Source organism: Lactuca serriola, chromosome 2 (assembly GCF_051521515.1).
Source record: "Lactuca serriola cultivar US96UC23 chromosome 2, Lser_US96UC23_V15, whole genome shotgun sequence".
Classification (NCBI taxonomy): domain Eukaryota; kingdom Viridiplantae; phylum Streptophyta; class Magnoliopsida; order Asterales; family Asteraceae; genus Lactuca; species Lactuca serriola.
The window spans coordinates 76,030,621-76,043,146 of NC_136409.1; the positions used below are offsets into that span (position 1 = coordinate 76,030,621).

Here is a 12,526-nt window from a genome sequence, read left to right on the forward strand (position 1 = left end):
CCTGCAGACGGACGGACAGAGCGAGCGAAAGATTCAGACGCTTGAGGATATGCTCCGAGCATGTGTTTTGGATTTTGGAGGGAGTTGGGACACCTATCTACCCTTGGCCGAGTTTTCGTACAACAACAGCCATCATTCGAGCATCGGTATGCCACCTTTTGAGTTGTTGTATGGGAGGAGATGTCGTACCCCTATTTGTTGGGGTGAGGTAGGGCAACGCGTGATGGGTAGTACGGAGATAGTGCTTCAGACGACTAAGCAGATCCAGCAGGTCAGGCAGAGGTTGTTGACTGCTCAGAGTCGCCAGAAAAGTTATGCGGACAGGCGTCAGTCCGAACTCGAGTTTCAGGTTGGTGACCTTGTGCTCCTAAAGGTCTCTCCTTGGAAAGGAGTGATACGAATTAGGAAGAGGGGCAAGTTGGGACCCTGATACATTGGATCCTTTAGGGTAATTGCTAGGGTAGGCAGGGTAGCCTACCGGTTGGATCTACCCGCTGAATTGGGACAGATCCACGACACCTTTCATGTTTCTCAGTTGAGGAAATGCATCGCCGACGAGTTGGCCGTGGTGCCTTTGGATGATATTCAGGTGGATGTAGGCCTGAATTATGTGGAGAGGCCATTGGCAATCAAGGATCAAAGGGTTAAGGCTCTGAGGAACAAGGAAGTACCCTTGGTACAAGTGCAGTGGCAACATCAGAAGGGGTCCGAGCTGACATGGGAGCCCGAGGCTGAGATGCGGGATCAGTATCCGGAGTTGTTTTCGGTATGAGACTTCGGGAACGAAGTCTGGTTCTAGTGGGGGAGAATTGTAACAGCCCGAAAACCAGGTACCCTTCTATTTATCCCTTCATCCTTATTATGTTCTATTTTAGGGTTGTATGATTAACGAGTACGCTGGGCGTACAAGGTGTACGATGCGTGTACTCGTGCGCTTCATTTGGACGCGTTCACCCTCAGGTACGCTGGGCGTACCCAAGGTTACACGGGGCGTAACCGGTCCAGACCTAAAAAGCCTAATTCTTTTGGAGGGCTATAAAAGGAATGTGTGGCTCGACTTCTCAGCCACCATCCCTTAGAGAAAAACCCTAAAGATAGTGTGCAACCGTTCTTAGGCCATTTGTGAGTATTCTAAGCTTGGTGGTGCCATTTCAAGGTAGGAAAGGAGAAGAGGAGCCCATTGGGGAAGGCTAGAAGTGGTATTCAAGTGCAGATCTGAGCTTAGCAAAGGTTGAGGCTTCATTTCAAGGTAAAAAGCTCGGATCTTGTCCTATAGTTCTTGTAATATGCTTCATGTACCATTTTCTAGGGTTTTAGTCCCAAAGGTGGAGACTTTTGAGCAAATGGTCTCCATAAGCTTAGATCCTTCGTATTTCTGGTCTATTTTGAGTTGTAGACTCATAAAAATGCAATCTTGTTCGTGAACATTGCACCATGCATGAGATCTAGGCCCTTAAGTTGGAATAGAGTGATGTTATGAAGTGTTGGAGCCTTTACAGTCATGCCAACGCTTAAAGGTCTCGACTTTATGGGTATAGACGCATAAACAGAGCCGGATCTAGAAGTTGGAGTAATGGCTTAACCGATTAAGACCAGAAATGAGGAATGCTAAAGTCTGATGGTTACGCTGGGCGTAACGTCCAGTACGCGCAGCGTACTGGGTGGAGACCCCGATCCATGGGTTGGCGATGTACGCCCCGCGTACATCAAGCAGTACGCCCCGCGTACTCGTATGGTTGACTTTCATTGACTTTTTAGGGTTTTGGTCAACATGAGGACTTTGGGTCAAGGAGGGGTAAAATGGTCTTTTACCCTCTGAGGATTGGTGTTAAGGGGTAAAAGTTTTGTTATGAAAGTCTTTGAGTATTAATATGATATTTTCATGATTAGGCGAGGTAGAGTCGTCGTTGGATTTTGGGAGATAGCAAGTACGCGAGATCTTAGACTTTCCACGAGGTGAGTCTTCTCACTATACGTACCTTGAGTGGTATTCTGAGTTGACCAGAGGGTCTTATGTGCTATGTATGAGATTATGTGTTATATTTGAGATTTTATGCCATGTGTTATTTGTATGCTGTATGACTATATAGACCGGACCGGAAGGTCCAACGATTCAGACCGGGCCAGAGGGCCCAATGAGCTTTGACCGGACCGGAGGATCCAACGAGTTGCGGGGCTGGAAGGTCCCGCTGAGACATCTTGACCGGATGGTCGGGTTAGGCTCGAGAGGCGTACTTGTGGTATGCGGTATATTGGGGAACTCACTAAGCATTATGCTTACAGTTGTTGTGTTTGATGTCTCAGGTACCATCGAGGACCGTGGGAAGGCGACGGCTTGACTCGTACACACTCACACCGATGGAGTTCACTTTTGAGAGATCTTGGGAATTTGTTTTGAAAACACTGTTGTTTCGGATTTGAAATTATGATGTGATATACATTTTTGTGGTTTTTAAAAATTAAAAATTTAATTGGAAATTTTACGTTGTTACAATTGTGTTTGCATGATAAATCGTACATAGCATATTCATAAACATAATTGATTATGTGTTTAATTGTGTGTGACCATACATAGTTTTACATGAATTAATTAACTATTGGTAAATTTAGACCTAAATTACTAATATAATAACAACCAACTTAATAATCCATAATTATTAGCTAGCCATAAGGACAAAGTAGATTCGAACTAGATAAGAGTGTTTTTAATTATTGATTGAATTTGAGTTAAATTAGTTTGATTTTGCAAAATCAGATAAAAACCCCTTTGTAACGCCCCGTATATTTAAATAAATTAGTAAATGTGAGTCTCGGACTAATTTGTGAAGAATTTTGGAAGTCGGGGTTTAAAAGAGTATGTTCGGGATTAAATTGAAAAGGATTACGGAGGTTAGGGTCTATTTGGTATGTTTTGGATTTAAGTAGAAAAGATTTCATTTGGTCGGGGGCTAGAGTGTAAGTCTTGGGCTTGATTTGAAAGAAATTTCAGAGGGCAGGGTTGGATCGGTAAATTAAGGACTTTGTTTGAAAATGAATCTGGTGAGGGGGACTAAACTTGTTAAAATATTAGAAGTTTGAAGAAAGAACACGGGTGAAGACCCGTCATTCCTCCCGTGTATGAAGACATAACCCAAGCGAAACCCTAAACCTAATCCTTAGCAGCCGCCACCTTGTGACTCCCCAGCCACCATCTCTCTCTTCTCCTTCGTTGATTCCGATCAGACGAGTCGCCATCGAAGTGTCACCGCCACCGTGACTGCAGGATTCCATAACCATGAACCACTGCCATCGGAGATTGACAAACCGACCGCATTCGCAGTCGATGTGGTTGTTGCTGCTGTAATGCGCACCCATCGTCGGACGCCATGACCCTCTTGCCGGGGAAACAAATTTGGGAGGAGCCCCTGCCTTTGGTCGAGGTCCACTGCCACCGCTCTTCTTCTTCTCTTTTCTGTTTAACGCCGCCGTCGATCCCTACGGTAGTTCTCTGCTATGTTTTGGGTGCCACCGCCTAGTCAAGTTCGTGCCATCAGAAGTTGTAGGTAACAGGAGGATCGTGGAGCAAGCCATACACATCGGGTGTGGGTTGTGAGCCACCGTTGAGGGTGGTTGCTGAATGCGAAGATCGTTGTTGTGCCGCTGTTGTGACTGTCGATGCAAACCACCGCCTGTTGCTGCAGTCGTCGGTCACCGCTGGTGGGTGGCTGGGGGTGTTTTTGTGACCATACAGCGAGTGTGTGAGCATGTATTTCTGATTAGTGCGTGTTTAGTCTAGCCGGAAATCGCAAGGAAGCCACCACCACCACCGTGAGGCGGTAGTTGCTGCCAAGCACCGCCGTCGGCCACCATGGTGTGGCTATGTGTGTGTGTGATTAGTTTAGTGTGTGGGTATGGTTGATTGAGATTAGCCTTGTAAAATGTAACTTGAATTTTGGATTAATGAAAATAATCAAAACCACCACCGTAAGGTGGTGGCCGCCGCCGCAAGCCGCCATAGACCACCACTACCCGAAGTGGTAGTGGATGGTGCCCCACTAGAAAACCCTAATAGGCTTAGAGATTGGTGTTGGGCCTATTGGGCCATGTTTGGGTGGAAGACCCTAATTGTTAGCATTTGGGCCTTGGACCTATTTGGACCCATTTTTGGGCCATTGAAATTGGATTGTGAATTAAGCCCAAACTATTCCAGGCCATTTATCTAGTAGAGTAAAGGACTTAATGGACTAAGTCCTTAAGGGTCTAATTAAGAAAATCCTAATATTTGAGAAATTATTAGGACACACACGAGAATTATTTAATAAGTGAATATTAAATAATAATCATTGGCAGAAATTAATCTAAGAAATAATGGACTTAATGGATTAAGTCCCTAGTGTGTTAAGTCCTTAGTGGGTTAAGTAAGAAACACTTAACCCTAGTTATCATTTGATGTGAAACCCTAATTTCACTTGGGCTTTGTGTTGGGCCATCCAAGAATAATCAAATGGACTAGAGTAATTAGTTGGGCTCTAGGGTAAGGCCCATATGAAGGATTGGGCCCAATTTGGAAAATTAGGCCATAGATGGGCCATAGTTGGGCCTAGTTGGTTGTATGATTTTGGGGCCTTAGAATGAGACATGTTGGACTGGACTGAACAATTGGGCCTTAAGGGAATTCCATGTAGAGGTTTGGGCCCAATTTGGAAAGTTGGGCCAAATGTTGGGCTTTGATCCCTAGCTGACTTTGGGCCTTAGGCTTGGGTAAGCCAAGCTAGGGGTAATATAGTAATTATCCAAGTATGTATTTATAGTATGTGTTAGAACCTAATTATTAATTTGGTGTCATTTTGGTGTTGACAGTTCGGGAATCTGTCATCCAGCAGCTAGGGTTGAGTCTGCGGGACTTCAGCAGTATGAGAATTGTGTCTACGGGACTTCAGCAGTGTGAGGTGAGTTTCCTTCCAGTAGGAACGGGTCTACGACCACAATGCCGACCTGTTTAGTTAGCAGTAGTTTTGGACTTCAGTCAGATGCAGTAGTTTAGTATGATTGGTGTCTTTGTGATACATACATGGTATGAGTTATGTGTACCGGACTATGGTCCGATGCAGTATGCAGTACATATGATATGATTATGTTATGCTATGTTCAGTTAGTTCCAGACCTCGGCGCGATGCAATACTTGGGGTGCTTGATGTCTTTGTGATTCAAGCATGTTTTGTGTTATGTGTTCCGGACTCTGTTCCGATGCAGTATGCAGTATATGTGTTCATGCTAGTTGACATGTTATGCTATGTTATGATTCAGTGAGTTTCGTACTTCGGTCCGATGCAGTTAGTTCCGGACTTCGGTCTGATGCAGGGGACAAGGTCCCAGTTAGTTCCGAACTTCGGTCCGATGCAGTTAGTTCTAGACTTCAGTCCGATGCAGTTTTTCGGACTTCGGTCCGATGCAGAGGGTAAGGCCCTAGTCAGTTTCCAGACTGCGGACCGATGCAGTTTTCGGACATCGGTTTGATGCAGTGGGCAAGGCCCAATATTTGTTTATATGTTATTGTATGGTATGTGGTAGTTTGGGGGAGCTCACTAAGCTTCGTGCTTACAGTTTCAGTTTTGGTTTTAGGTACTCAGTTTTCAAAAGAAAAGCTCGGGAAGATTGCAGTGCACACACCATTTGTTCAACCTGGGATGTTTATACTCTGATATACTTGACAGGTGTTATGATATTTTGAGATACATTGATTATGATTTTTATATGAGGTTTATCGACTATGGTTTTTATTATTAAATTAAACGAAATTTTCAGACTGTGTTTTTGGGATGTTTCACCCTTTTAGGTTGTTAATAATTAGATTAATTTAGTAGTAAATAGATTAATTAATAACACCGTTCCCTGTGATCGACACCCGACTTACCTAAGCTATACTGTAATCTGACTATGTACACTGCCGACAAGTGCATAGTTAGTCTAAGTTTGTTAGGTTATAAATATTAAAATTAGTGGGTACTTCCGTGCACTTCAAGTTTTTGGCATCGTTGCCGGGGAACGACTTAGTTAATTATTAGTTTGTTCGCTTGAAATTAATCGAACCTTTTTGTTGATTAAAACCTGCAAGAAGTTACTTTTCTGTTTTAATTTTTTTTTCTGCATTACAGGACTCACGACGTGAACTGTCAAGATTCACGACATGAGAATTGAAGTCCTTAGTTTTGTTTATTTAAGTTTGCTTTTCTTAGTTTAGTTTTACGTTTATTTTTTTTTCTTCTTATTTTAGGAGTTCATGACCGGAGGTTCTAACACACCTTTGGTGCCACCACTCGAAGATCCCGAGTCTACACTTCACAAAAAGAAGGATAAGAGCGTGAAAGAAGATCAAACACCAAAGAAGACACCTTTACAGGAATTCAAATCAGTGTTCTCAAACAAGTCAGGGAAGAAAACGGAGGAGTTAAGTTTATTTTCAAAGAACAAGAGCAAGATTGAACACTTAGATCAAATACCCATCGAAGCCGAGTCCGCATACGATACCAAGCCTGAATTTGAATTACATACAAGTGAACCCGAGAACGAGCTGGGGAACGAAATGGCGAACATTGATGAGATGGCCTTGGGGGACTACAAGAAGCACATTCGAGATGATGTGGGGCCAGGTTTAGTACATCCTATGATTCCTGTCAATGCCACATTCGAGTTCAAGGGACATATCCTTACTGCACCTAAGGATATCCCATTTTACTGGAAGAATCACAAGGATGCTTTCATACACTTAGACGAGGTGAACGATATTGCGAATTATTTTAATACTCCCAATATACCAAAGGAGACAGCTTTGCTAAGGATGCTACCAGTCACTTTCAAGGGAACAACAAAAGACTGGTAGAAGGCACTCCCACCTGGTACAATCACCACATGGGCCCAATTGCGTGAGAGATTTCTAGATCAGTTTTGTCCACCCTCCAAAATCTCTAAACTCAAGAAGGCAATTGCCAACCTTGAGCAAAATCTGGGGGAGTCATTATACGAGGCCTGGGAATGCTACAAGGGGTTGTTAAGGAATTGTCCTCAACATGACCTCAATATTCAGCAAGAGATGTCGATATTTTATGATGGGGTGAATGTCATGACTAGACAACTCCTTGATTTGCAAGGACCACTAACGAAGAAGAACCCAAATCAGGCCAAGGAGTTACTTGAAGAGTTTTCAAGGCATTCTCGTGAGTATCACTACCCAGGGCGTGATGGAATAAAATGCAGTAGAGGTACACAAACTGAAGATATGGCTGTTGTGATGGCAATGCTTAGCACTATGGATAGGAGGTTTACTCAATTGGACCAATCAATTCATGCAATCCGAGTTGGTTGCAAGAGATGTAGTGGCCTACACTTGACAAAGGATTGCAATATGGATGGATATGGAAACAAGAAAGCTCAAGTATGCTACTCAAGTGGGGACAAGTATGATGAAGATTGGAGAAAACCAAAGAAAGATTGGCTGACTTACGAAGAATACAAGAAGAAAAAAGAAGAGAAATTTAGGCAAATTGGTCGAGGCTTCTACCACAGAGAGCAACCACTAGTTGAGAAGAAATCAGAATTAGAGACCATGTTGATGAAATTCATGGAAGCTTTAGAAAAAGACATGATGCTACTGACGCTGCAATGGAAGAACAAAGAAGTATAATGAAGAATCATCATGCAATGATGATAGATCAGTAATCACTAATAAAGAATCAACAAGCCTCCATCAATAACCTTGAAGTACAACTTGGTCAACTTATCACTTTGGTTAATGAGAAGACATTCCCGAAAAATCCTGAAAACAAAACCCAATCTCACGTAATGGCCATAGATATTGAAGAAGAGGCGATTTCTGAATTCCTAGAAGCCTTAGAGGTGGAGCCCCAACAGCCCGATCCAAAGCCAAAGAAGCCGAAGCTCGAAATTGAAAAATCTGTTGGAATACCCCGTTCACGTCGTGAGCCCGCTATGCTCACTTCGTGGGCTCAGTTTGAACAGAAGAAATATGTATCTGTTCCAGCTTATAAACCACCTTTGCCATTCCCGTGTATAGCTAATCTCAGTCCACTGGAGAGAGAACATCTAGAGTTTATCAAGCAATTGAAGGGTATTCCTGTCAATACTCCTTTTATTGATTCACTTTCAAAAGTTCCAGAATATGCTAAGTTCCTACAAGACTTGTTAGATGCTCGTCAGCAAAATTAAAGGAGAATTCTAAGGTGATTCTAAGTGAGCAAAGCTGAAAAGCTGTGTTGGGAGAGGTACCTAAGAAGATGGGGGATCCTGGACGACTCACTCTCTCATGTGAGTTTGGGAATAATATGAAGGTTTATGCTTTAGCCGATTCTGGGGCTAGAATAAATTTGATGCCTTATTCATTTTATCAAAAATTAAATATTTAGAAGTTGAAGGGTACAAAGATGATTATTCACATGGCGAACCGTTCAGTGACACAGCCCCGGGGCATTGTGGAAGATATTCTCGTGAAATTTGGGAAATTTGTTTTTCCAATAGACTTTGTGGTATTGGATATGAAAGAAGATCCCAATGTTCCAATTATTCTTGGTCGCCCGTTACTTAACATTGTTGGAGCTCTGGTTGATATACGCGAGTCCAAGCTCACCTTGAGAGCTGGGGATGAGAAGGAAAATTTTGGAATAGAAGATGTTTTACAAGGGAATCATGCTCAAGAAGAGGTTTTAAACATTGATGAAGAAAATGAACTTGAAGAATTAGAGAAGCTCGTGGAAGAAGAAATCAAAACAATTCAACAAGTTAAAAGAACAAAACTGAGAGCATCTGTTCCATTTTTAGTTGAAGTCATTGCCTACACGAATCCTACTTCTTGGGTAAGCAAGGAAGATGATGAGATGTCAAGTGATGAAGAGGAGGTTACTTTAAAAGTAACGAGTCCGGTGGTAAAGGAAGAAAAGGATTTTATGGAGTTTATGTATGTAGACAAGATAGAGACTAAAGGTACCAAACGCAAGCTTAATGGAGACAAGGTCAAGGCTAAAAAGGAAAATTAGAAAAAGGCATATAAAAGACGTGTTCAAGCTTACAAGAGGCGTTCCAAGGAGCAAAAGATCCTAGTGGTGGACTCTTCAGATGATTCAACATAGGAGGCACGGAGTCCAGCTTAAGACTCCTCAAAAAGAAGCGTTTCTCGGGAGGCAACTCGAGTTTGGTTTGCATTTTCTTTCTTTTTCTTTTTAGTTTTTAGCATACTTTTAGTTCTTAGGAAGTCGATCATGTCATCCGAGTTATTATCTGCATAAGGAGTCATAAAATCAAGTGGTAAAACCTATTGAATATCATACAAAATTAAATTTTGAGAAATTAATAAATCAGACGTACTTCATGACGTGAACCATTACGGGTTCACGACGTGAATTCAGATGGAATATGGGCATGAATATTTTATGATAACTATATTTTTTTTGTAAGCCTGCCCACTTTCAGTAATGACCCAATATACGCCTTAGCCCACTTCCTATTTAATTGGCCCAATTTTAGTGTCCAGACGAAACTCACGACGTGAACCATTATGGATTCACGACGTGAGTAGTAAACTACTCGGGACCACAGATTAAAGGATAAAGAATCAGTTTAACCAAAACACTTTCCCAACCTCACGAATTGAAGATTGTTATTTGGTCTCCCACCCAATTTTGGCATAGTTTTACTTAATTTAATCCTTTTGCTTACGTAATCTTCCTCACAAAGGTAAATATCTTTTATTTCTTATGGTTAATTTTTACTAATTTGTTGATTTAGGGGCTAGGGTTTTTCATATGTGTCAATGTCGAAATTTGGACCAAATTTGTGTTATTCATCCATCATATGTTACTTGGTTGTGCTTAGAAATTGTTTATGAGCAACCCCTAACAACAAAATTTAGTCCCGACTTTTGATTTTTGAGACCATTTGTCGCTGTGTATAGCGAACTCACGACGTGAGTTTCATATGACTCACGACGTGAGTCCGGTGCATCAACAAAGCTGTTCTATGGATATCTAAAATATTGGATATTTGGTTTTGTGTTTGTTGCTTGATTTTGCAGAAATGGGTCCTAGAAGGGAGGCACTTCTTGGACTTGCGGGTTTACACCCGTTTTACAATTTTCCCACAATGATGTCCCGAGAAATCTTGACCCGATGGAACAACAAATTAGGGTGGCTCTACAACCGAGAGATTGCAGTTGCTCCTACAATCAATTGGACGCGGTTAAGGGAAGTCGGGCTCATGGAAAGGCTGTCCCCGTTTTTTACTAAAATATTTATTGGAGATGGATAATCGTTCACTTGCTCAGGATGGATCAACCTATTTTTGATCCACGAGCGGGTGTATAAGGAATTTTGTGTTGAGTTTTTCTCAACAGTGACATTCCAGGAGACTATCCTAGACCCACATTGGCAGCAAGCTTTTGTATTCCATTTAAGGAGTGAGTATCAGGAATGCAGTCTCGTTGAATTCGCTTGGAGGGTTGGAATATATGACCATCAAGAGGCAATGACGCCCAAATTTGGTATGTTCTTGAGCGAGGCAGCTAGAGGGTATACGGATGGTGTCATTGGATATGCTTTCTGGCATAGTATTGCATCCAAAATTTTTAATTCCGAAGTGTCTCCTGAGAATAGTATTCGGTCCGCTATCCACCGCTTACTTCACCATTTTATCACATTCTCCATCAATCATAGGAGGCATTGAGATAAATTAACAAAGCAAAATCTATTATTCTTATGGTGAATCTTGCAGCCCGGAATGTGCTGCGACATTCCTTATTTTTTGGCGCGTTTTCTGGCTGGGTCTACTGCCAGTTCTCGCCTCGGGAGCCCTATTTACGGAGGGCAATTTATTACGCATTTGGCCCGCTCGTATCGTTTTCTTGTCCCTGATATTAGTCGTTCATGACTTGTGTGGATGAGCATGAGTTTGGCATGGGGTATTTGGAGACCATGCGGGTTGTTAGAAACTTTGGGTCGCATTGGCGAATAGTACCTTCAGATGATGAGGGTAATGAGGGTGACGAGCAACCTGATACACAACCAAAACAACAACCACAGCCACAACCTAGGAGAAGAAATGTGAGAGGAAGAGGAGAGAGAGGACAGCCAATGCATCCACCCGCACCCATGGTAGGGTCACATATTGGGAAAGATATGGCTGGGTATTTTGACAAGTTATCATTGAGCGTCAACTAGATTGGGGGTACCATGGAAAATGTGGTTCGACACCTTGGGGTGGAGCAGCCGCCTCATTTGGGGTATCATTACCCAATTTGCCCGAGGTGGACGGAGTGTCGAGGACAATGAGGAGATGGGGCAGGCACTAGTGGAGGAAACAATGAGGATGAAGATAATTGATCATTTAGTTTTATTTTGTTTATTTTAGACTTATTTTGGTTTTTTTAAATTTGTTTGGATTGTAAGACTTTAAGATATTATGTTACTTTGCTCTTCTTTGGTTGTTAACTTTCAGTTTGCTAAGGAGTCTTGGGGAAGGAGTAAGGTCGAGTCAAGGGTCGTGTTCGTTTAGGCGAGTGTCGTTCAAGTCTAGAAGTTGAAAGTCGAAACCCATAATTGGAAATAAGTGTGGGGTGAGTCGAGAGAGAGGTTATAGTTAGTAGAGTCGTCAAAATACACTGAATTTAGAAGGGTCTTAATTCATTAAGACGTTGAGTGGAGTATATATATTTACAAGGAAGAAGGCAATTTTAATTCTTTTTTACCTAGAATTCACATCGTGACCCTATATTTCTCACATCGTGAACAAAGTTCGAAGGAAATTCGAAATGCGTGATTTAGCGACTTCACATCGTGAGCCTGTACTGATTCACGTCGTCAATTGTGAATTTCCACCATATTCATTTTGTTCCATTCTTCTTCATTACATGGAGTTACTACCATTCCTTGTGACATTTTTGTGATGATTCGATGGGCTATTTCCTCTAATATACAATGTGGCCTATACTTTCCCACATTGTCTACATGATTTGGATGCTTGCACCATTCTTTTTGAAGATTGAAGTTTTTATTGATAGCTAGTTTCGAAAGTTCAAGTCCAAGTTCTTATTCTTGAGGAGGTCCAATAGTCAAAATGCATATTTCAACCACACTTTTGGAGATGATCACGCCACTATCCCAGGGGAGTCTGTTCCTTTTTCTCCTTTCTCTTAATTTTTATATTATTTTAACCATACAATGAGGGCATTGTATGGAATAAGTGTGGGGTAGGGGGTAGAAAAAGTAAATTGCTAGATAATTTGGTAAATTTTAAAATTTTAAATTTTTTATTAATTGGATCTAGTAGTGATAATTTGAACTGTACTTGCTAGTGGAATGATCCGATAAGAGCTCAAATGTTTAGTTCAGCCGATATACGTTATAATGCATTTGTGGCTTCCCTTATTTTAGTGAAATCATGGAACAAAAACATAACCCTGCTTAATTTAAGGAATGCAATATGTTTAGCAGCCTAAATGTGAAATGTATCCAGGAAAGATATCTCTTAACCAATAAAGGTTGAA

General features: G+C 41.8%; 1 non-coding gene across 1 annotated transcript; it reads right to left on the minus strand.

Annotated features, from left to right (window-relative positions):
• Window positions 1-6,946: 6,946 nt before the first annotated feature.
• LOC145091196 (small nucleolar RNA R71) lies at window positions 6,947-7,053 on the minus strand. The gene has a single exon (XR_013702082.1). It is a non-coding gene; the product is annotated as a small nucleolar RNA R71 (small nucleolar RNA).
• Window positions 7,054-12,526: the final 5,473 nt, after the last annotated feature.